At 38.6% G+C, this 21,857-nt stretch overlaps 1 protein-coding gene across 1 annotated transcript in view; it reads left to right on the top strand.

Annotated features, from left to right (window-relative positions):
- The first annotated feature begins 6,334 nt into the window (after positions 1-6,334).
- The window catches only part of LOC122439326 (nuclear envelope pore membrane protein POM 121C-like), a 77,816-nt gene continuing 62,293 nt past the window's right edge, over positions 6,335-21,857 (top strand). The window contains exon 1 of the transcript XR_006268843.1: positions 6,335-6,445. The gene's annotated coding sequence lies outside the window, so the exon portion shown is untranslated. The remainder of the gene's footprint in view (positions 6,446-21,857) is intronic.

Genomic DNA, 21,857 nt, shown 5'->3' with positions numbered 1-21,857 from the left:
TTTATTCTTTTTGATGTGGTAGTAAGTAGAAATGTTTCTTGAATTTCTCTTTCTGATCTTTCATTGTTAGTGTATAGAGATGCAATGGGTTTCTGTATATTAACTTTGTAACCAGCAACATTACCAAGTTCATTGATGAGCTCCAATAGTTTTCTGGTACCACCTTTAGGACTGTCTACATATAGTATCATGGCATCTGCCATCAGTGACAGTTTAACTTCTTCTCTTCCAATTTGGATTCCCTTTACTTCTTTTTCTTCTTTGATGGCTATAGCTAAGACTTCCAAAACTATGTTGAATAAAAGTGGCAAAGCAGATAGAAGAAGTAAGAACTACAATCCTGCAGTGGCTAGAATGAAAACCACATTACAGAAGGTTAATCAGAATGAAGAAGCAGAGCGTTAGCTCCCCAGATAAAGGGACAAGATAAAACCCCAGAGGGGGATTCTGGTTCAAGTTGGCAGAGTAGAAGAATTCTGTGCTCCTCTCCTCCTGTGAGAACACCAAAATTGCAACTAGTTGTTGAACAGCCATCGACAGGAGGATGCTGGAACCCAGCAAAAAAAGATACCGCGCATCCAAAGACAAAGAAGAAACTGCAATGAGATGGTAGAAGGGGTGCAAACACAATAAAATCAAACCCTATACCCACTGAGTGGGCAACTCACAACCTGGAAAACCATATAATACCAAAGAAGCCCACTGTTATGAAGGTTCTGAGCCTCATATCAGGCTTCCCAGCCTGGGGAGCTGGCAAAGGAATTGGAAATCCCCAGGGAGTCTGACTTTGAAGACCAGTGGGATTTGATTATAGGACTTCCACAGGACGGGAGGAAACAGAGACTCCATTCTTGGGTGGCACACACAGAAGTTTGTGCACACTTAGACCAGGGGAAAGGAGCAGTGATCCCACAGGAGACGGAACTGGACTTGCCTGCTAGTGTTGAGGGTCTACAGTGGAGGAGTGGGGTGGAAACGGCTCACCCAGGGTATGGGGGCACTGGCAGCAGCACTCCTGGAAAGAACCCCGTGGCATAAGTCCTCCTGGAGGTCACTGTTAACCCTATTATAGAGTCCCTACAGACCCCAGGGCTGGGTCCCCATAGGCCAAACAACTAACAGGAAGGGAGAGCACCACCACCCATCAGTAGGTTTTTAGATTAAAGTTTTACTGAGCTTGACTCCGCCAGCAATGCCCTGTTTTCCCCACCACCAGTGCCTCCCATCAGGAAGCTCATACAAGCCTCTTAGCCTCATCCATCAGAGGGTAGCAGCAGAAGAAAGAACCACCACAATTCCACAGTGGCTAGAATCAAAATCACACCACAGAAAGTTAACCAGGATGAAAAAAGCATAGGGTTTTGTCCCAGATGAAAGGACAAGATAAAACTCCAGAAAAACAACCAAGTGGAGATAGGCAACCTTCCAGAAATAGAAATCAGAATAATGATAGTGAAGATGATCCAACATTTTTGGAAAAGAATGGAGGCAAACATTGAGGAGGTGCAAGAAATAATTACCAATGAGCTAGAAGACCTAAAGAACAAACAGAGATGAACAATACACTAGAAGGAATCAATTAGCAGAATAAGTGATGCAGAAGAATGGATAAGTGACCTGGAGGGCAGAATGGTGGAAATCACTGCTGCAGAACAGGATGTAGAAAAACGAATGGAAAAAAAAAAGACAGCCTAAGAGGCCTCTGGCACTAACTTTCACATATAGGGGTTCCAGAAGAAGAGAGAGAGAAATGACCTGAGAAGACATTGAAGAAATAATACCTGAAAACTTCCTCAATATGGGAAAGGAAATAGTCAACCAAGTCCAGGAAGCATAGAGAGTCTCAAGCAGGATAAATCCAAGGAGGAACACACCAAGACACAGAGTAATCAAACTGATGAAAATTAAAGACAAAGATAAAAATAAAAAGGAGAAAACAACAAATAACATACAAGGGAACACCCATAAGGTTATCAACTGATTTCTCAACAGAAACTGTACAAGTCAGAAGGGAATGGCATGATACATTTAAAGTAATGAAAAGGAAGAACCTATAACCAAGAATATTCTAACCAGCAAGACTCTTGTTCAAATTTGACAGAGAAATCAAAAGTTTTACAAACAAGCAAAAGTGAAGAGAATCCAGCACCACTAAACCAACTTTACAACAAGTTCTAAAGGAGCTTCTCTAGGCAGAAAATGCAAACATAGGAAAAGACCTACACAAAATAAACCCAAAACAATTTATAAAATGTTAATATGATCATACATATCAATAATTACCTTAACTGGAAATGGATTAAATGCACAAACCACAAGACAAAGACTGGCTGGGCAGATGAAAACATGTGAATGTATATAATAATTTTCCTTCCACTTACCATGTCATTCCACTTAACCCCCAAATTGTACATAATTATTTTATATTGTTAGGTTAATCATGTTCCCATTATGGCTTGCAGTTGTAATTATATTTTATATTTTGTCTGGCTATTGATTGTGAAAACTGGTAAAGATCTTTTACTATTGTAATTATGTCAGTATTATTCACTTAATACCATTGTATCATGATTGGTCAACAAAAAATAACAGAAAAAGTAGAATTAAAGTGGTGAGAGTTGACATTCTTGTCTTTTTCCTGATCTTAGAGGAAATACTTTCAGCTTTTCACCATTGAGTATGATGCTAGCTGTAGGTTTGTCATATATGGTCTTTATTATGCTGAGGTATGTACACTCTATGCCCACTTTTTAGAGAGATTTTACCACAAGTGGGTGCTGAATTTTGTCAAAAGCTTTTTCTGTATTTATTGAGATGATCATGTGGTTTTTATTCTTCCATTTGGTGATATGGTATACCACACTGATTGATTTGCACATATTGAAAAATGGTTGCATCCCTGGGCTTTCCTTGTGGTTCAGTTGTTAAAGAATCTGCCTACAATGCAGGAGACCTGGGTTTGATCCCTGGTTTGGGAAGATCCCCTGGAGAAGGGAAAGGCCACCCACTCCAGTATTCTGGCCTGGAGAATTCCATGGCCTGTATAGAATCCCACTTGATCATGGTGCATGATCTTTTTAATGTACTGTTGGATTCTGTTTGTTAGTATTTTATTGAGGATTTTTGCATCTTTGTTCATCACTGTAATTTTTTTCTTTTTTCTTTTTTTGTGTGTGGTATGTTTGTCTGGTTATGGTATCAGGGTGATTGTGGCCTTATAAAGCGAGTTTGGAAGTTTTCCTTCCTCTCCAATTTTTTGGCACAATTCCACAAGGATAGGTGTTACCTCTAAATGTTTGATAAAATTCGCCTGTGAAGCCATATGGTCCTGGACTTTTGTCTGTTGGGAGGTTTTTAATCATAGTTAAAATTTCAGTGCTTGTGATTTGTCAGTTCGTATGTTTTATTTCTTCCTGGTTCAGTCCAGGGAGACTGTACCTTTCTAATGATTTGTCCATTTCTTCCAGGTTGTCCGTTTTATTGTTGTACAGTTGCTAATAGTAGTCTCTTATGATCCGTGGTTTTGGATTGATGCTTTTGAACTGTGATGTTGGAGAAGACTCTTGAGAGTCTCTTGGACTGCAAGGAGTTCAAACCAGTCAATCCTAAAGGAAATCAATCCTGAATATTCATTGGAAGGACTGATGCGGAAGCTGAAACTCGAATACTTTGGCCACCTGATGTGAAGAACTGACTCATTGGAAAAGACCCGGATGCTGGGAAAGATTGAAGGCAGGAGGAGAAAGGAACGACAGAGGATGCAATGGTTGGATGGCATCACCGACTTGATGGACTTGAGTCAGAGCAAGCTTTGGGAGTTGGTGATGGACAGGGAAGCCTGGCATGCTATAGTCCATGGGGTTGCAAAAAGTCAGACATGACTGAGCGACTGAACTGATCCTTGGTATTTTCATGAAGTCAGTAACTTCTCCTTTTTCGTTTCTAATTTTATTTATTTGAGTCCTCTTCATTTTTTTCCTTGATGATTCTGGCTTAAGATTTATCAATTTTGTTTAAAATTTTAAAGATCCAGCTTTTAGTTTCATTAATGTTTGCAATTGTTTTCTTTGTCCCTATTTCATTTATTTATGCTCTGATCTTTATGATTTCTTTCCTTTTTACTAATTCTGGGTTTTGTTTGTTTTTCTTTCTCTAATTGTTAAAACAATTAGATGTAAGCAAGCAAACAAAAAAACAAAAAAACACATAAAACAATTTGGGTGTAAGGTTAGGCTGTTTACTTGAGACTTTTTTTATTCTTGAGGAAAGATTAAGTATTGCCATAAACTTCACTCAGAATTGCTTTGCTGCATCCCAGAGTTTTCAGATCATCGTGTGTTCATTTTTCTCTAGATATTTTTTAATTTCCTCTTAATTTTTTTTCTGTGATCCATTGGTTGTTTAGTAGCATATTGTGCAGCCTCTGCATGTTTGTGTTTTTATAGTTTTTCTTCTTGTGGTTTATTTCTAAACTCATAATGTTGTCATTGGAGAAGATGCTTGATATGATTTTAATTTTCTTAAATTTACCAAGGCTCATCTTGTGGCCCAGCAGGTGGTCAGTCCTGGAGAACGTATAGTGTGCTACCTTTGGATGGAATCCTCAGTTATGTCAAACTGGCCTAAACTGTAATTTAAGCCCTGTGTTTCCATATTAATTTTCTGTCTGGATGATCTGTCCATTGATAAAAGTTGGGTGTTAAAGTTCCCCACTATTATTGTGTTACTCTTGACTTCTCCCTTTATGGTTGTTAGAATTTGCTTACATATTGAGGTACTCCTATGTAGGTTATATATATATTCATATACATATACACATATGTGTGTGTGTATATATGTGTGTGTATATACATATATGTGTGTGTGTGTATATATATATATATATATATATATATATGTATAGAATCTTGCTTTTGTATCCACCCAGCCAATTTATGTCTTTTGGTTGGTGAATTTAATCCATTTATATTTAAGGTAGTTATTGATATATATGATTCTATTGGGCTTCACATGTGGCTCTCTGGTAAAAAAAGGTTGCCTGACAAGCAGGAGATGTGGATTCAATCCCTGGGTCAGGAAGAGTCCCTGGAGAAGGAAATGGCAATCCACTCCAGTATTCTTGGCTCAGAAGTTCTTTGGGGAGAGGAGCCTGGTGGGCTACCGGGTTGCAAAATAATCAGACACGACTTAATGACTAAATAGCAACAACAGTAATCCTATTACCATTTTCTTAATTGTTTTAGATTTATTTTTTTTTTAGATCTTTTCCTTCTCTGTGTTTCCTGCCTAGAGATGTTCTTTTAGCATTTGTTGCAAAACTAGTTTGGTGATGCTGAATTCGCTTAACTTTTGCTTGTTTGTAAAACTTTTGATTCTCTGTCAAATTTGAACAAGAGTCTTGCTGGTTAGATTATTCTTGGTTATAGGTTCTTCTCACTACTTTAAATGCATCATACCATTCCCTTCTGACTTGTACAGTTTCTGTTGAGAAATCAGTTGATAACCTTATGGGTGTTCCTGTGTATGCTGTTGTTTTCCCCTTATTGCTTTTAATATTTTATCTTTGTCTTTAATTTTCATCAGTCTGACTACTGATCAGTGTGTCTCGGCATGTTTCTCTATGGTTTTATCCTGCCTGAGACTCTCTGTGCTTCCTGGACTTGGTCGACTATTTCCTTTCCCATATTATGGATGTTTTCAGTTATTATCTCTTCAAATATTTTCTTGGGTCCTTTCTCTCCCTTTCCTCCTTCTAGGACCCCGATAATGTGAATATTGGTGTTTTTAATGTTGTCTTAGAGGTCTCTTAGATTGTCTTCATTTCTTTTTTTTTTACATTCTGTTTTGTGGCAGTGATTTTCATCATTCTGTCTTCTAACTCATTTATCTGCTCTGTCTCAGTTATTCTGCTATTCAGTCCTTCTAGTGTCTGTTTTGTAGTTCTTCTAGGTCATTGGTAAACATTTCTTTCACCTTCTCCATTATTTTCCCAATATCCTGGATCATTTTCATTATCATTATTTTGAATCTTTTCCTGGAATGCTGCTTAGCTCCACTTTATTTAGCCGTTTTTTGGGAATTTTACTTTGTTCCTCCATCTGGGACATAATCCTTTTTATTTTGATGAGCTTTCTATGATTGTGGGTTTTGTTCTGAAGCCTGTGGGGTTGTGGTTTTTCTTGCTTCTTCTGTCTGCCCTCTGGTGGATGAAGCTAAGAGGCTTATGTAAGCTTCCTGATCGGAGAGACTGGCTGTGGGGAAAACTGGGTCTCCCTGGTACTCAGTAAAACTTTAACTTGATGATCTGCTGATCGGTGGAGCTGTGCTCCCTCCCTGTTAGTCGTTCGGCTCATGCCGGTGGTCACCTCCCAGGAGTGCTGCTTCCAGTGTCCTCCTGCAGGTCGCTGCTGACCCAGCCTCCACAGGAGACCCTCTAACACGTCAGGTAGGTCTTTTTCAGTCTCCTGCAGGGCCACTGATCCTTTCCTCTGAGTCCTGTTTTGGACAAGGTTTTGTATGTACCCTCCAAGAGTGGAATCTCTGTTTTCCTCAGTCCTGTGGAAGTCATGCAATCAAATCCCGCTGGCCTTCAAGGTAAGTCAGACTCTCTGGGGATTCCTAGTTTCTTTGCTGGATCGCCAGGCTGGGAAGCCTTACTTGAACCTTCACAACAGAAACATGTGAACCTTCACAACAGTGAGAGAACCCCTTTGGTTTATTTTTCTCCAGTTTGTGGGCCGCCTGCCCAGTGGGTGTGTGATTTGATTTGACCATGATTGTGCCCTTCTACTGTCTTGTTGAGGCTTCTTCTTTTCCTTGGACATGGGGTATCTTTTTCTGGTAGGTTCCAGCACCCTCTTGTCAATGACTCTTCAACAGCTAGTTGTGATTTTGGTGCTCTCACAGGAGATGAGTGCACATCCTTCTACTCTGTCGTCTTGAATCAATCTCTTTGTGGTTTTGATTGGCATTTCGCTCATGGTTAGTGATGTCCAACCTCTTTTCTTGTACTTACTGGCCACTTGTACATATTTGGAGAATTGTCTATTCAAGTCCTTTGCCCATTTTAAAAGTTGAGGTTTTTTTTTCCCCTTTACCCTTTTTTTCCCCTCATGTGTTTCTTTTGCAGAGAAAAAAACAACTCTTACTCTATGTTGGAAACTGTTTCTTTGACTTGCTTTTCATTGCTTTTGTTATTATAATCATACATAATTGCCTGCTTCAGAGGACCCTGGCCTGAATGTAAACTAAAGTGACTTTGTTCAGCTCACAGAGAGATAATCTGACCCTGCCCACCTGTGAATAGAAGCCATTAACACATCCCTTCCAAAGACTAGAAATGTTTTGCAAGACTGAAGATCCTTTCACTTTATTTCTGCACTGCCTCTCCCTCTCTATTCTGCCTTTTGACTGGTTCCTCATAGCCTCTCTCTTTGGCTCTGCAAAACAAAGTGGCTTCCAAACCCCAACAAGATGGTCACTTGAGACATTAGTCTACCATCTTCTCTGTCAGCTGGTCCAAATAAAGTCGTATGCCTTCCCTCAACACCTGTTCCTTGGGTTTATTGGCCTCTTGTGCAGTGAACAGAGTGAGATTGTACTCAGTAACATTGTTTTTGAAAATATGTATGTTTGTATTTATTTAGTTGGCTGCATTGGATCTTAGTTGTGGCACACTGGATCATCGATCTTCCTTGTGGCATGTGTGTCCTTTTTTAGTTGTGTATGTGAGACCTTTTATTTGTGGTGTGTGGAGACTTTTGTTGCAGCATGTGCAATCTTTAGTTACTGCATATGAACTCTTAGTTGTGGCTTGTGGGATCTAGTTTCCTGACAAGGGCTTAGTCCTGGGCCCCTTCTACACTTGGGAGTTTAATATCCTAGTCACTGGGCCAACAGGGAATTCCCCTAGTGAATTACCATTCAGTTCAGTTCAGTTGCCCAGTCGTGTCCAACTCTTTGTGACCGCATAGTCTGCAGCATGCCAGGCTTCCCTGTCCATCACCACCTCAGAGAGCTTGCTCAAACTCATGTCCATCAAGTCGGTGATGCCATCCAAAAATCTCATCCTCTTTTGACATTTTTTCCTCCTACCTTCAATCTTTCCCAGCATCAGTGTCTTTTCCAATGAGTCAGTTCTTTGCATCAGGTGGCCAAATTGTTGGGATTTCAGCTTCAGCATCAGTCCTTCCAATGAATATTTAGGATTGATTCCCTTTAGGATTGACTGGTTTGATTTCCTTGCAGTTTAAGGGACTCTCGAGAGTCTTCTCCAACACCACAGTTCAAAAGTATCAGTTCTCTGGTGCTCAGCTTTCTTTATGGTCCAACTCTCATATCCATACATACATGATTACTGGAAAACCCATAGCTTTGACTATACAGACCTTTGTTGGTTAAGTAGTGTCTCTGCTTTTAAATACGCTGTCTAGGTTGGTCATAGCTTTTCTTCCAAGCAGCAAGTTTCTTTTAATTTTTTAATCACTGCAGTCAGCATCTGCAGTGATTTTGGAGCCTGAGAAAATAATGTCTGTCACTCTTTCCACTGTTTCCCCATCTATTTGCCATGAAGTGATGGGACCAGATGCCATGATCTTAGTTTTCTGAATGTTGAGTTTTAAGCCAACCTTTTCAGTCTCCTCTTCCACTTTCATCAAGAGGCTCTTTAATTCTTTGTTTTCTGCCATAAGGGTGGTGTCATCTACATATCTGAGATTATTGATATTTCTCCATGAAATCTTGATTCCAGCTTGTGCTTCATCCAGTTCAGCATTTTACATGATGTACTCTGCATATAAGGCAAATAATCAAGGTAACAATATACAGCCTTGATGTACTCCTTTCCTAATTTGGAATCAGTCTGTTGTTCCATGTCCAGTTCTAACTGTTGCTTCTTGACCTGCATTCAGATTTCCCAGGAGACAGGTAAGGTGGTCTGGTATTCCCATCTCTTGAAGAATTTTCCACAGTTTTCTGTGATCCACATGGTCAAAGGCTTTAGCATAGTCAATGAAGCAGAAATAGATATTTTTCTGCAATTCTCTTGTTTTTTTCTATGATCCGATGGATGTTGGCAATTTGATCTCTGGTTCCTCTGCCTTTTCTAAATCCAACTTGAACATCTGTAAGTTCTCAGTTCATGTACTGGTGAAGGCTGGCTTGGAGAATTTTGAGCATTACTTTGCTAGCGTGTGAGATGAGTGCCATCTGTGATAGTTTGAACAATCTTAGCATTGTCTTTTATGGTGATTGGAATGAACGCTGAACTTTTCCAGTCCTGTGGCCACTGCTGAGTTTTCCAAATTCACTGACATATTGAGTGCAGCACTTAAAAAGCATCTTCTTCTAGGATTTGAAATAGCTCAGCTGGAATTCCATCATCTCCACTAGCTTTGTTCATAGTGATGCTTCCTAAGGCCCACTTGACTTTGCACTCCAGGATGCCTGGCTCTAGGTGAGTGATCATACCATCTTGGCTATCTGAGTCATTAAGATCTTTTTTGTATAGTTCTTCTCTGTATTCTTGCCACCTTTTCTTAATATCTTCTGCTTCTGTTAGGTCTGTACCACTTCTGTCCTTTATTGTGCCTATCTTTGCATGAAATGTTCCCTTGGTATCTTTAATTTTCTTGAAGAGATCTCTAGTCTTTCCCATCCTATTTTTTCCCTCTATTTCTTTGTATTGACAACATAGGAAGGCATCTTATCTCCTCTTGCTATCCTTTGGAATTCTGCATTAAGATGGATATATCTTTTTCTCCTTTGCCTTTTGCTTATCTTCTTTTCTCAGCTATTTGTAAGGCCTCCTCAGACAACCATTTTGCCTTTTTGCAATTCTTTTTCTTGGGGATGGTCTTTATTACTGCCTCCTGTACAATTTATGAACCTCTGTCCATAGTTCTTCTGGCACTCTATCTATCGGATCTAATCCCTTGAATCTATTTTTCACTTCCACTGTATAATCATAAGAGATTTGATTTAGATAAGTCTGAATTTTGTAATAGGGATTTCATGATCTGAGACACAGTCACCTCCAGGTCTTGTTTTTGCCGACTGTACAGAATTTCTCCATCATTGGCTGCAAAGAATATAATCAATCTGATTTTGGTGTTGGCCATCTGGTGAGGTCCATGTGTAGAGTCTTCTCTTGTGTTGTTGGAAGAGGGTGTTTGCTATGACCAGTGCGTTCTCTTGGCAAAACTCTGTTAGCCTTTGCCCCGCTTCATTTTCTATTCCAAGGTCAAATTTGTCTGTTATCCAGGTATCTCTTGACTTCCTACATTTGCATTCCAGTCCCCTATAATGAAAAGGACATTTTTTCTTGGTGTTAGTTCTAGAAGGTCTTATATGTCTTCATAGAACCATTCAACTTCAGCTTCTTCAGCATTAGTGGCTGGGGCATAGACTTGGATTATAATGATATTGAATGGTTTGCCTTGGGAATGAATAGAGATCATTCTGTCATTTTTGAGACTACATCCAAGTACTGCGTTTTGGACTCTTTTGTTGACTATTATGGCTACTCTGTGTCTTCTAAGGGATTCTTGCCCACAGTAGTAAATATAATGGTTATTTGAATTAAATTCACCCATTCCAGTCCATTTTGATTCAGTGATTCCTAAAATGTCAATGTTCACTTTTGCCATCTCCTGTTTCACCACTTCCAATTTGCCTTGATTCATGGACCTAACACTCCAGGTTTCTATGCAGTATTGTTCTTTACAGCATCTGGCTTTAATTTCATCACCAGTCACATCCACAACTGGGTGTTGTTTTTGGTTTGGGTCAAGCAAAGTGAAAGAAAGTGATTTTGTTGGATAGTTTCTATTGTAGTTTCTCAAGTTTCTTGGTGTTTTTCAAGTTTTTCTTCTGCTAATCTGCTATTTAACACTTGCAGTGAATTGTTTATTTCTGATGTTGTAATTTTAACTCCAGGATACCTTTTGATATTTTTTACTTTGATAATTTGATATCTTCTTACTATACGTTCATTTTGTTCATTTGTTTTCCTTCAAGATTCTTCAATATATTTATAACTTTTAAAGTCATTGTCCACAAATTCTATCATCTCTCTAATTATGGTTTTGTTCCTGTTGACTGGGTTTTCTCTTGGTTTTGTGTCACATTTTCCCAGCTTCTTTGCTTATCTAGTAATTTTTATTAGATTTTAGACATTGTAAGTGTCATACCTATGAATGTCTAGGCTTCCCTGGTGGCTCAGCTGGTAAAAAATCTGCCTGCAATGCAGGAGACCTGGGTTTGATCCCTGGGCTGGGAAGATCCCCTGGAGAAGGGAAAGGCTACCCACTCCAGTATTCTGGTCAAGTCCTTATGCAAAGGCAAATGCAGCTTAACACTCAGCAGAAAACTTGAGGCGAATCATTTACAAATTTCTGGAGTACTTTTTATGTATAATGTAATCTTATCCTGAACTTTGTACTTCCAGCTGCTTTGGCCTTATCTCAGCAGGTCTATTAAGCCTTATTTGGGTTTCTTCTCCTTGTGCCATGATATAGAAAGTTGAAATTTTAGTATGATGGTTGGACAATTTGTAGAACTCACTTTGATTTCTAATACCTGAAAAACATTGTTTGACAAATTTTGTATGGTTTTCTAATTGTTTATAGTCAGAGGGAAAATTTGTCATGGTGAAAGTAGTCTTCCAATTTTGGTTGAACTTACATTTATGTGTATACTGGTTATTTAGATATTGTCTGTTTTAAACTCTCTGTTCAGTTCTTTTGTCAGTCATTTCTTATATGATTGTCTTTTTGTTTTTAATCTGTAGAACTTCTTTATGTAGGATACCTTTGCTAGACATTTACTGCAAATATCATCTACTCAGTGACTTACTTTTGCATTACTTTAGTGTTTTTTTTCATAAAAAATTTATTTAAGTCAGTCTCCTGAATCTTTTTTATAAATTTATTTATTTTTTAATTGAAGGATAACTGCTTTACAGAATTGACTTTTACACTATATTTGATAAATATAAGTTATTTGAAAGAATTTTAGTGGAGTATGGAAGTTATTACTTTTTACATAGTACCTTTTATAATTTTTCCTTTTGTGCACATTTGTGTATTCTATTTTCAAAATTTCCTGCTTAGTCCAAAGTCATAAAGATATTTTTCTCCACTTTTTCCTCTCAGTACATTAATTTTCCTTTTTACATTTAGATTGACTACCTACCTAGAATTTATATGATTTATATGTAGTATAAGATTGATATCAAGGTTTTTTGTATTGTTATTTCATTGATTTAGCATAATTTATGTAAATAAACAACCTTTTCTCACTACATTTCAGATGCACATTTGTTATAATCCATGTCACCTTATATGGATTAGTCTGTTTCTAGACTGTTATGTTTAATTTGTCTACTTGCCCATTTTGCACAATGCCATGCAATTTTAATTATGGTAGTTTTATAATAACTTTTAATATATAGTCATGTTAGTTCATGAAATTCATGCTTCTTTTTCCAAAGTGTGTTGCTTTTTATTGGCTTTTTCATTTCCATATTAATTACAGAATCAGCTTGTCAATTTTCAGAAATGAAAAATATGCTAGAACTTTGATTGGAATTATACTGAGAAATTATCATCTTAATAGTTTTCACTTAGGAATATGCTATGTCCATCCATTTATCTAGTTTTTCTTTTATTTATATGTATAATATTTTATAGTTTTGATTTACTTTATTTTATTGTAATTCAGATCATAGTGTTTTATAATTTCCAGTATTATTTCTTCTTTGAACTATGGGTTATTTAGAAATATGTTGTTTAATTTAAAAATACTTGGTGATTTTTGTAATTTATAGTTTAAAATTATGTTATAAGAGAATGTATTCTTACTGAGTTCAATCCGTGAAATTTGTTGAAGCTTGCTTTTAGGCTCAGCATGTCATGGTAAACTTACCAATCTTGAAAAGGTTTTTGGTGTAGCATGGCGCTGTACATGGTACCTAAATCAAGTAGTTTAATCATGCTGTCCAAATCTTCTATATCTTTAACCTTCTGTTTGTTTGTTTTCTTGTTCTGAAAGAGGTATGCTGAAATTGTTAATTTTTGATTTACATAATGTTTTGTTTTACGTAATTTCAATGTACATGTTTATATGTATATGTTTATATATATATATGTTTATGTATCTGCTTTGTATGAGTTAGTGACAATTGGTTTTTTAACTTTTTAATGGATTAATCAAGTATTTTATATATTTTTTCTCTTCAATTAATGTGAAGTTTGCAAAGGTGGCTTACTATCCTTTACTTCTCTCTGTATCTATGCCATTTACAGTGTGCCTTGGCAGCTTCTATCATCAATTTTATGTATTTTGAAATAATATTGTTAGAGGCATGCAAATTTAAGACTGCTTATATCTTCTTATGGAATTGATCCTTTTAGCTATATGTAATATTTGTAACTTTTATCTCTTGTAATACAACTTAACTTAAAGTACACTTTGTCTGACTTTATTATAGCCACACCAGTTTTTTTTTTTTTTTTTTGGTTTTTGTGTGGTTTATCTTTTGCTATGCTTTTCCTTCCAACCTATAAGCAATTCTGTTTTAATTCACCACATAGGTTCTTAAAACTCAACATGCCATACAAAATTCCACAATTAACATCACAGAGTACATTCGGGAAATGGTACCAGGTGTTAGGGGAAGCACACTGACTGAAACTGCCCACCCTGACCAGGCACGATAGTAACCATTTGCATGAGTTATTTTAAAAGTTCCATATTGCCTATCTGCAGGTGGCAAGAGACGTCTATAAGATCACCCCTTTTGCCTCCCTCTCCTACCTTCTTCTCTCTTTTCTTTCTTTTTTTTCATTTATTTTTATTAGTTGGAGGCTAAATACTCCACAACATTGCAGTGGGTTCTGTCACACATTGACATGAATCAGCCATGGAGTTACATGTGTTCCCCATCCCGATCCCCCCTCCCACCTCCCTCTCCACCCGATTCCTCTGGGTCTTCCCAGTGCACCAGGCCCGAGCACTTGTCTCATGCATCCCACCTGGGCCGGTGATCTGTTTCCCTATAGATAATATACATGCTATTCTCTCGAAACATCCCACCCTCGCCTTCTCCCAGAGTCCAAAAGTCTGTACTGTACATCTGTGTCTCTTTTTCTGTTTTGCGTATAGGGTTATCATTACCATCTTTCTAAATTCCATATATATGTGTTAGTATGCTGTAATGATCTTTATCTTTCTGGCTTACTTCACTCTGTATAATGGGCTCCAGTTTCTCTCTTCTTTCAATCTGGCTTCCTTTCCTCCCTTTGAAATCTTTGAAGACCTGAGATGTTTTCATTTCTTCTGTTAGTACTTGGATATGAAGTTCTCTGTATCTATAGGAGGTTTTCTGAGAGACTGTAATCTTGTATTTAAGGGAGTGTCTGACTAGGACTGCCAGGTTTATGTGTGTATTTTATGCTTTGTGTTCTGTGTTGTGATTTGTGACGGCCATTTTGCTTTGTGTGGCCACCATTTGGTTCAGACATGCTGCCATTTTATTAGAACTTGAGACCTGGGCTCAGGAACACTTATCTAGACCCTATCTAACTCCTGAGACTGAGGAAAATGTGAAGTAGCCTGTAAACATTTTATTTATTCCAATTGCTATTTATAAATTAGCAAATTTTATATTGTAATATCTAATTCATGACTAAGTTTAGAAAATGAAACTAGATCTCTGGTTGTGTCTGTCTGGATATGTGCATGTCTCAATATGTGTCTTTGGATAATATTGCTGTTGTTAATTTATCAATGAATCCTATTTAATTGACTTAAAGTAAGGACTTACAAATCAAACAGTTCCAAATTAAGCTAAATGAATTTCATGTTCACATGAACTAGGAAATATTCAATATTAAATTAGTACCTGGTAAAATAGACACGTCTTTAGAACCATCAATAAGTATAATACTTCTGTTGTATCCAGACTTACTAGAGGTCAAACACGACTGTATTCTATCTGTTACAAATCTGTCAACAATAAAAGGAATGCAATGTGAAATAAAACTTTTCAAGGAAGTGTTTTCAGTAAAAGGAGGTGTGAGAAATGAAAAATTACTGAAATGAGTTACTTATGCATGATCAGGATTTTCTAAGATTGGATTGCATTTATTTGGGTAAAAGGATTTTGTTAGGAATGACACAGCCATAAGAAAGTTAGTCAGAGCCAACTAGGTCCAAGATGGCAGAGCTGACTTTCACTAGATCTGGAGTCTCAGTATATACCCGCATTATAACGTATCAGCAAACTCAGTGACACACCCACCAGCATTGGCTAAATGTGACTGAATGTTCTAAACCCCTTTGATTTTTTGGATAAAAATTCTAAGTCAAATTCTATTGCAGTTCTTTTGACCTCAGCTAACTTTGGGATGCTTCAAATGGCCCCTGAAACATCCCAAAGAGAGATATTAAACTAATTGTATTTATTTGGTTGGTTAAATTACACTGGAAGTATTATCAAAAGAGTAATAAATCCTCTTAGGTTATCAGTTCAGTTCAGTTGCTCAGTCGTGTCTGACTCTTTGCGACCCCATGAACTGCAGCATGCCAGGTCTCCCTGTCCATCACCAACTCCCGGAGTCCACCCAAACCCATGTCCATCCAGCCATCTCATCCTCTGTCATCCCCTTCTCCTCTTGCCCTCAACCTTTCCCAGCATCAGGGTCTTTTCCAATGAGTCAGCTCTTCTCATCAGGTGGCCAAAGTATTGGAGTTTCAGCTTCAACATCGGTCTTTCCAATGAACACCCAGGACTGATCTCCTTTAGGATGGACTGGTTGGATCTCCTTGCAGTCCAAGGGACTCTCAAGAGTCTTCTCCAACACCACAGTTCAAAAGCATCAATTCTTCGGTGCTCAGCCTTCTTTATAGTCCAACTCTCACATCCATACACGACTACTGGAAAAACCATAGCCTTGACTAGACGAATCTTTGTTGGCAAAGTAATGTCTCTGCTTTTTAATATGCTGTCTACGTTGGTCATAACTTTCCTTCCAAGGAGCAAGCGTCTTTTAATTTCATGGCTGCAATCACCATCTGCAGTGATTTGGGAGCCCAGAAAAATAAAGTCAGCCACTGTTTCCCCATCTATTTGCCATGAAGTGATGAGATCGGATGCCATGATCTTGGTTTTCTGAATGTTGAGATTTAAGCCAACTTTTTCACTCTCCTCTTTCACTTTCATCAAGAGGCTCTTTAGCTCTTCCTCACTTTCTGCCATAAGGGTGGTGTCATCTGCATATCTAAGGTTATTGATATTTCTCCCGGCAATCTTGATTCCAGTTTGTGCTTCCTCCAGCCCAGCTTTTCTCGTGATGTACTCTGCATATAAATTAAATAAGCATGGTGACAATATACAGCCTTGACATACTCCTTTTCCTATTTGGAACCAGTCTGTTGTTCCATGTTCAGTTCTAACTGTTGCTTCCTGACCTGCATACAGGTTTCTCAAGAGGCAGGTCAGGTGGTCTGGTATTCCCATTTCTTTCAGGTTATAATGTATGGTAAATATTACTAATATAGGTACATTAGAAATTATATGGAGTTACTAAAATTCTGGTATGTTCTGGTATTCTGATGGGAAACCTGATGACTTCACAAAGGATAACAAAAGGACTGAGTGAACTGGCGAATGTGCTTATAACTTTTATGGTTTCTATCTGAAAAATTACAGGTTTGAATCTGTGTTTTTCAGGAGTAGGGAAAACCTTCCCTTCAAACTAATTATGACAGTAATTTGGTAAAATTAAACTTTATAAAAAATTGAAACATTTATCTTTTCTATCTGACCCTGGAGGTTGGAAACTCTTAGGTTTCTTGTAACTTTATTAGATAAATTAGAAAGATTATCTCACTAACAAGTGCAAAAATATCAAGGAACTTTTGGTACTTTGAGAAGGGAGGGATTAGCCTCACAAATCTATGATAAGCCTTTGGCATGACTTTCTTAGCTGTGAAAGATTTTATTTTAGAAGTTCAGTCTGAGACTCTATAAAAGTTTCAGCAAAGCAAAAAAGTCTATGATCAATTAGTGAAGTGAGGTGATCAATTATGGTTATATAAATCATCAGGCCAAGTTTATTGAGACCAGACCTATTTTGCAAACAAGCTAGTTTTAATTTGGTTATATTTGGTAAAAATGAGGGTGATTTTAGGGAGAAAAATATGTTTTAATGAATGCTAAATCCCAATTTGTTAGTGGAGGTCTGTATCTACAAAGACTCATTTCCTGGATAGTTCTTTGCTGTTATGGGATATTAATGTAAAATTTAATTGAATTCTTAAAGAACACCCTAAGTTTGTTTCTGAAGCTTATCTCAGTAATCTATCTTTGGATGAAGACCAGATGCCTCACGACCTGCAACCAGGACTGGAAAAAGTCATAGTTTAAGGGACTGTCTCCAACCTGGATCGAAGGAACTTTTTATCAGGTACTCTTAACTAATTCATGCATAGTAAAACTGAAGGGAAATCAACTCTTAGATTAATTCCCACTTCTAAAGGCCCCTACACTGGAATGGCCTATAGATAGGACAGCTGACCCGATCGCACCTTAGAAAGATACTCAAACAGAGGAAACTGCACTATACTAGGACAAGACGATGACGACATCAGAAGTAGACAGGTGACCCAAGATCCTCGAGGTGACTTGAATGATCATTTATAATGTTTTCTTCACTTCTTGGACCTTTGCATATGAATCAAATGCTTTTCTATCATAGGCATGATCCTATGCTAGTTTTAGAAATCAATCCAATTGTTGGGTTTGTGGCCAATTACCTGTGTCTAGTTCTAGGTTGTCTTGGCGAACTTCTTTACTCCGAAACTCTAATTGGTTGGCCCTGAGGAAACTTACTTTAAAAGGAAAATTATAGTTCATGTTCAGGTCACTATTGATATTCCTCTCACCTGGTTAATTCAGGATAGTGTGTTCTGACCCTGGTCATAGATTTAAGTTTTCTTTTAGGGTCATTCAAACTCAATCAGAGTGACAAGCTAAGTCTCAATTAACAACAACAACAAAAAAAACTGTAACCTCTCATCTATTAAAAGGAAAACTCCCATAACTACAGGATGGAATTATAATACCAGGCTATGGTAACTTAAGCTTAAAGTCCCCTCTATTTTAAAAACAATTAAATCATACTAAGGATAATCAGTCTAGGAAACTGGGCTATGTGCCTTATAGACAGTGCCAATATATAATTTCCCTGGAAGATAAGGATTGGAACAGAATAGACTAAGTCAGATGACCTGGGATATTACTGGGCTGCAGCTAATGAAAGTTATTGGCTTAATTCTTACTTAAGACTTTACTAATACTGTTAGCTATGTTATTTGTATTTCATCTGTTTCACAGAATTGCTGTTTCTTACACTGCCAAATGTGTGACTGAGTCTCTGATAAAATAATATATAGTTCCATATGAGATCAATGATGGCAAGAGTGTAATTCTAGATTTGGGAAGAAGCAACAAGAGGGAACATTTTCCTGGACTAAGAGGCTAGTAAGACAAGTGGTCCAGAGAATTTTGGATACTATTTCATGGCCTAGTCCAGTAACAGCACATTGAATGGCCTGTCAACAAAATCTTTGCCAGACCTGAGAATCAGCGTTCTCAGCACCGTGGGATGAAATGGTCATGAAAGCCTGCCCTCTCAACCCCAAATCAAGGTCAAGTTTATGACCAAGAAGGGACCCTCCCAACTGGAAACTGACACTTGCCACCTACCTCTACAAAGATTAAATCATGGCCACTACAGCTTCTGACCTTCAACACCCCTGAAAGGAGTTCAGGGTGGAAATCAGGAATGAGGCACTCTGTACTCTGGGAAAAATGGGCAGAACTGGCCTTCAGATTCTTAGATTTTTTTCAGGGGAAGATTGTATGAGTCTCAATTCTTGCATCTTCACCTACCTAGAGGAACACTGACATCATTAATGGTGACATCTGCTTTGGTTATTATGGAGAATATTACAATTAAAAGTCAAAATAGAGTAGCTATGTTTCAGATATCCAAGGAAATAACTAGGTGACCTTATGGGTGTAATTGCATATTAGTCCTTGTATTGCAAAGAACTTGATCTGAGCTGTGTCAGACTTGGATGCCACAGTCTCAAAACAATGTCAGCTGGCAGCTAGTAACTCCAACCGTACTTTTTGTAAAGCTAGGCAACTGGCTACCTGGGTACAAGTCTCCCCAAAGTGCCAGGTCCAGACTGGGTTTCAGGCTTATTCTTCTGAAAATAAGTGAGATTTATTTTGTCTGTTAAAATTCCAGTTGTTACTCTTCCAACTACTTCTAATTGGGTTTATTATATCAAAATGGCAGGCCAAGGGGTTGAGATTTGAATCATACAAGTCTCAAATCTAAGACTTGGAACTCAGGAATGCTTCCAATTCAGTGTCTAGTCTCCAAACTGAGGCAGTCTTATGCCACATTTTGACAGGAGGTTATCAGAGTCATAGTCGCCCAGTTCCCTGAATTAAAACTGAGCAGGACTCTGTGGGGCTCTAGAGTACAGACCCTTTCTTTGTTCCTCATTTCTTATTTGTGGGATATAGGCTTCATTCAGCATCCTTGACCTTCCTTGAGTTCCAAAGGGTAGATTAAAACAGTTTCTGATCAGAGAGGGAGGAGATATAGAACCAGGAGGAACAATCAAATGGTGGTACAACCTTGGGCCAAGATCCTGGTTCTTAAGCAATATATGTAACAATATCTTTGAGTTCTTCTGCAGAACTGGGGCCCCACCCAGGTGGAATATGATACTTCAGGCTGAGCACAAGATTCCTGGAACACCACTCTGTTGTCTCACCACCAAGCAATCAGAAGAAAATCACACACATTGCAGCCCTCATCCTGAAATTTGCCTTCTCTTTCTGAAGTCTGGTGATGATTATCCTGTTAAGTTTCCTGTCTGGCCCCTGTCTCATCTCTGACAGGGTCCAATAGTTTCAGGCTAAATTGCTATTACTAGGAGGGTGCATGCTGGTTTCAGGGTGAATATTTTGACTTAGATCAGGTAGAGAGAGACTTCTGCTCTGCTAGGCAGGATTACACCCAGGCACAGCAGGAAGAAATTACAGAATGAGACCTCCATTCCAAGTCCCAAGAAGCATCTTGAGTATGAAATCTTTCAGGGGGGAGTTGTTAGGAGAAGCACACTGACTGAAACTGCCTATCCTGGCCAGGCACCATGGTAACCATTTGCATGAGTTGTTTTATGACAGGAGGTCCTGGTAATGAGCACAGAACAAATAAGCCACCACCAACTCGAAGTGTTCGGGAAAGGTCAAAAGGCAACACCACATGTCCGACCACCTCACAAAACCCTTCTCGCTGCATCCGTCTTGGCTGAGCAGTGTGTGCACCACCAGGAAGGACTCTGAGTCAGAATGATTGATCGGAGACAACCCGGGAACTAACCCCATCACCATAAAGCCCAAGACTGTGAGCTGTGTGGCGGAGCAGCTCTCCTGGGTTCCCTCAGCCTACTGGTCTCTGCCTGGGCACATCTTCCCAATAAAATCTCTTCTTTGTCAGCTCACATGTCTCCTTGGACAATTCATTTCTGAGTGTTAGACAAGAGCCCACTCTCAGGCCCTGGAAGGGTTCCCCCTTCCTGCAACAGGGGCATAACTTTCAAAAACTTCATTAGGGACACATGCAAAAGATGGGAACCTAGTAAATACTATAACACAGACTCTGCTGTTATGACAGTATGAGGAGCTCTATGGACACTGGTGGGAATTATTTTAAAACAAACATTTAAAATCTCTAAAATGGTCTGAAGCATACAGAAAAAGAAGAAATGTTTGTTCAAGAAAACCTAAAGCTTGGTAACAAATAGTGAGAATCTGCAGCATCTGAGTCACAACCTGCTCCTTCCTTCCCGTGCCCCAGCTCAGGGTGTTGAAAACTCCACTCCAGACAGGGGCAGCTACAAAAAAGGGCATCCTTTCCCTCATCTCCCAATTGGAAACCCAGGAAGAGCAAACAGGGGATCAACGTTTCTCATCTGGCCCTTGGCTATCCACTGTAAAGGTTAAATTCCTGGTGAATGTGCTCAAGAAGTGGGGGTTCCCATATTCTGTCAGGCTCCACACATAGAAGAGAGGCTCTACTTTGAGTGTGGTCTACTGAAACTACGAGGGCCCTGATTGCCCTCACGCTAGCTAGCATTTAAAGTGGAGATTCCATACTAGGAGAGGCAAACTAAGAAGACCAGAGGCTGCAGCTTCCCCTCCTCTTCTATGGAACATCTCATTATTAAAACAGGTGTTTTTTCTCAGAGAGAAGCATGCCACTGTCCCTACCCTCAACTCTAGAGCTGTAGCTCAAAGGTTTTTCCCTGAGGGAGGAGTAGGTGTAAAACAGAATACTTTGAAACTCTTTCAAAAGGAACTGAGCTTATTTGCAACAGAAAGTAGGGTTGTTCAAGCCTAAGGACTGTTTAGCATTATGCTAAAAATAATGCAGGTTATGGCGAAAAACAATAAAAGGAAACACTGCTAGATTTATTAGAAAGTGAAAGTCGCTCAGTTGTGTCTGACTGTTTGTGACCCAGGCCAGGATACTGGAGTGGATAGCCTTTCCCTTTTCCAGGGTATCTTCCCAACCCAGGAATTGAACTGGGGTCTCCTGCATTGCAGGAGGATTCTTTACCAACTGAGCTATCAGGGAAGCCTCTAGATTTATTATAACTATAAGCTAAACTGTAAGGTGTCTAGTTTACCAGAGAGAACCAGGAAATGAATCTGCTAAGAAGAGCACTCTTTAGATTCTTTGTTATCAGAACAAATCTCAAACACAGAC

The sequence above is a fragment of the Cervus canadensis genome, chromosome 4, assembly GCF_019320065.1.
Source record: "Cervus canadensis isolate Bull #8, Minnesota chromosome 4, ASM1932006v1, whole genome shotgun sequence".
Classification (NCBI taxonomy): Eukaryota; Metazoa; Chordata; class Mammalia; order Artiodactyla; family Cervidae; genus Cervus; species Cervus canadensis.
Note: the sequence above shows the minus strand (reverse complement) of the source record. Positions and strands in the feature narration are given on the sequence as shown.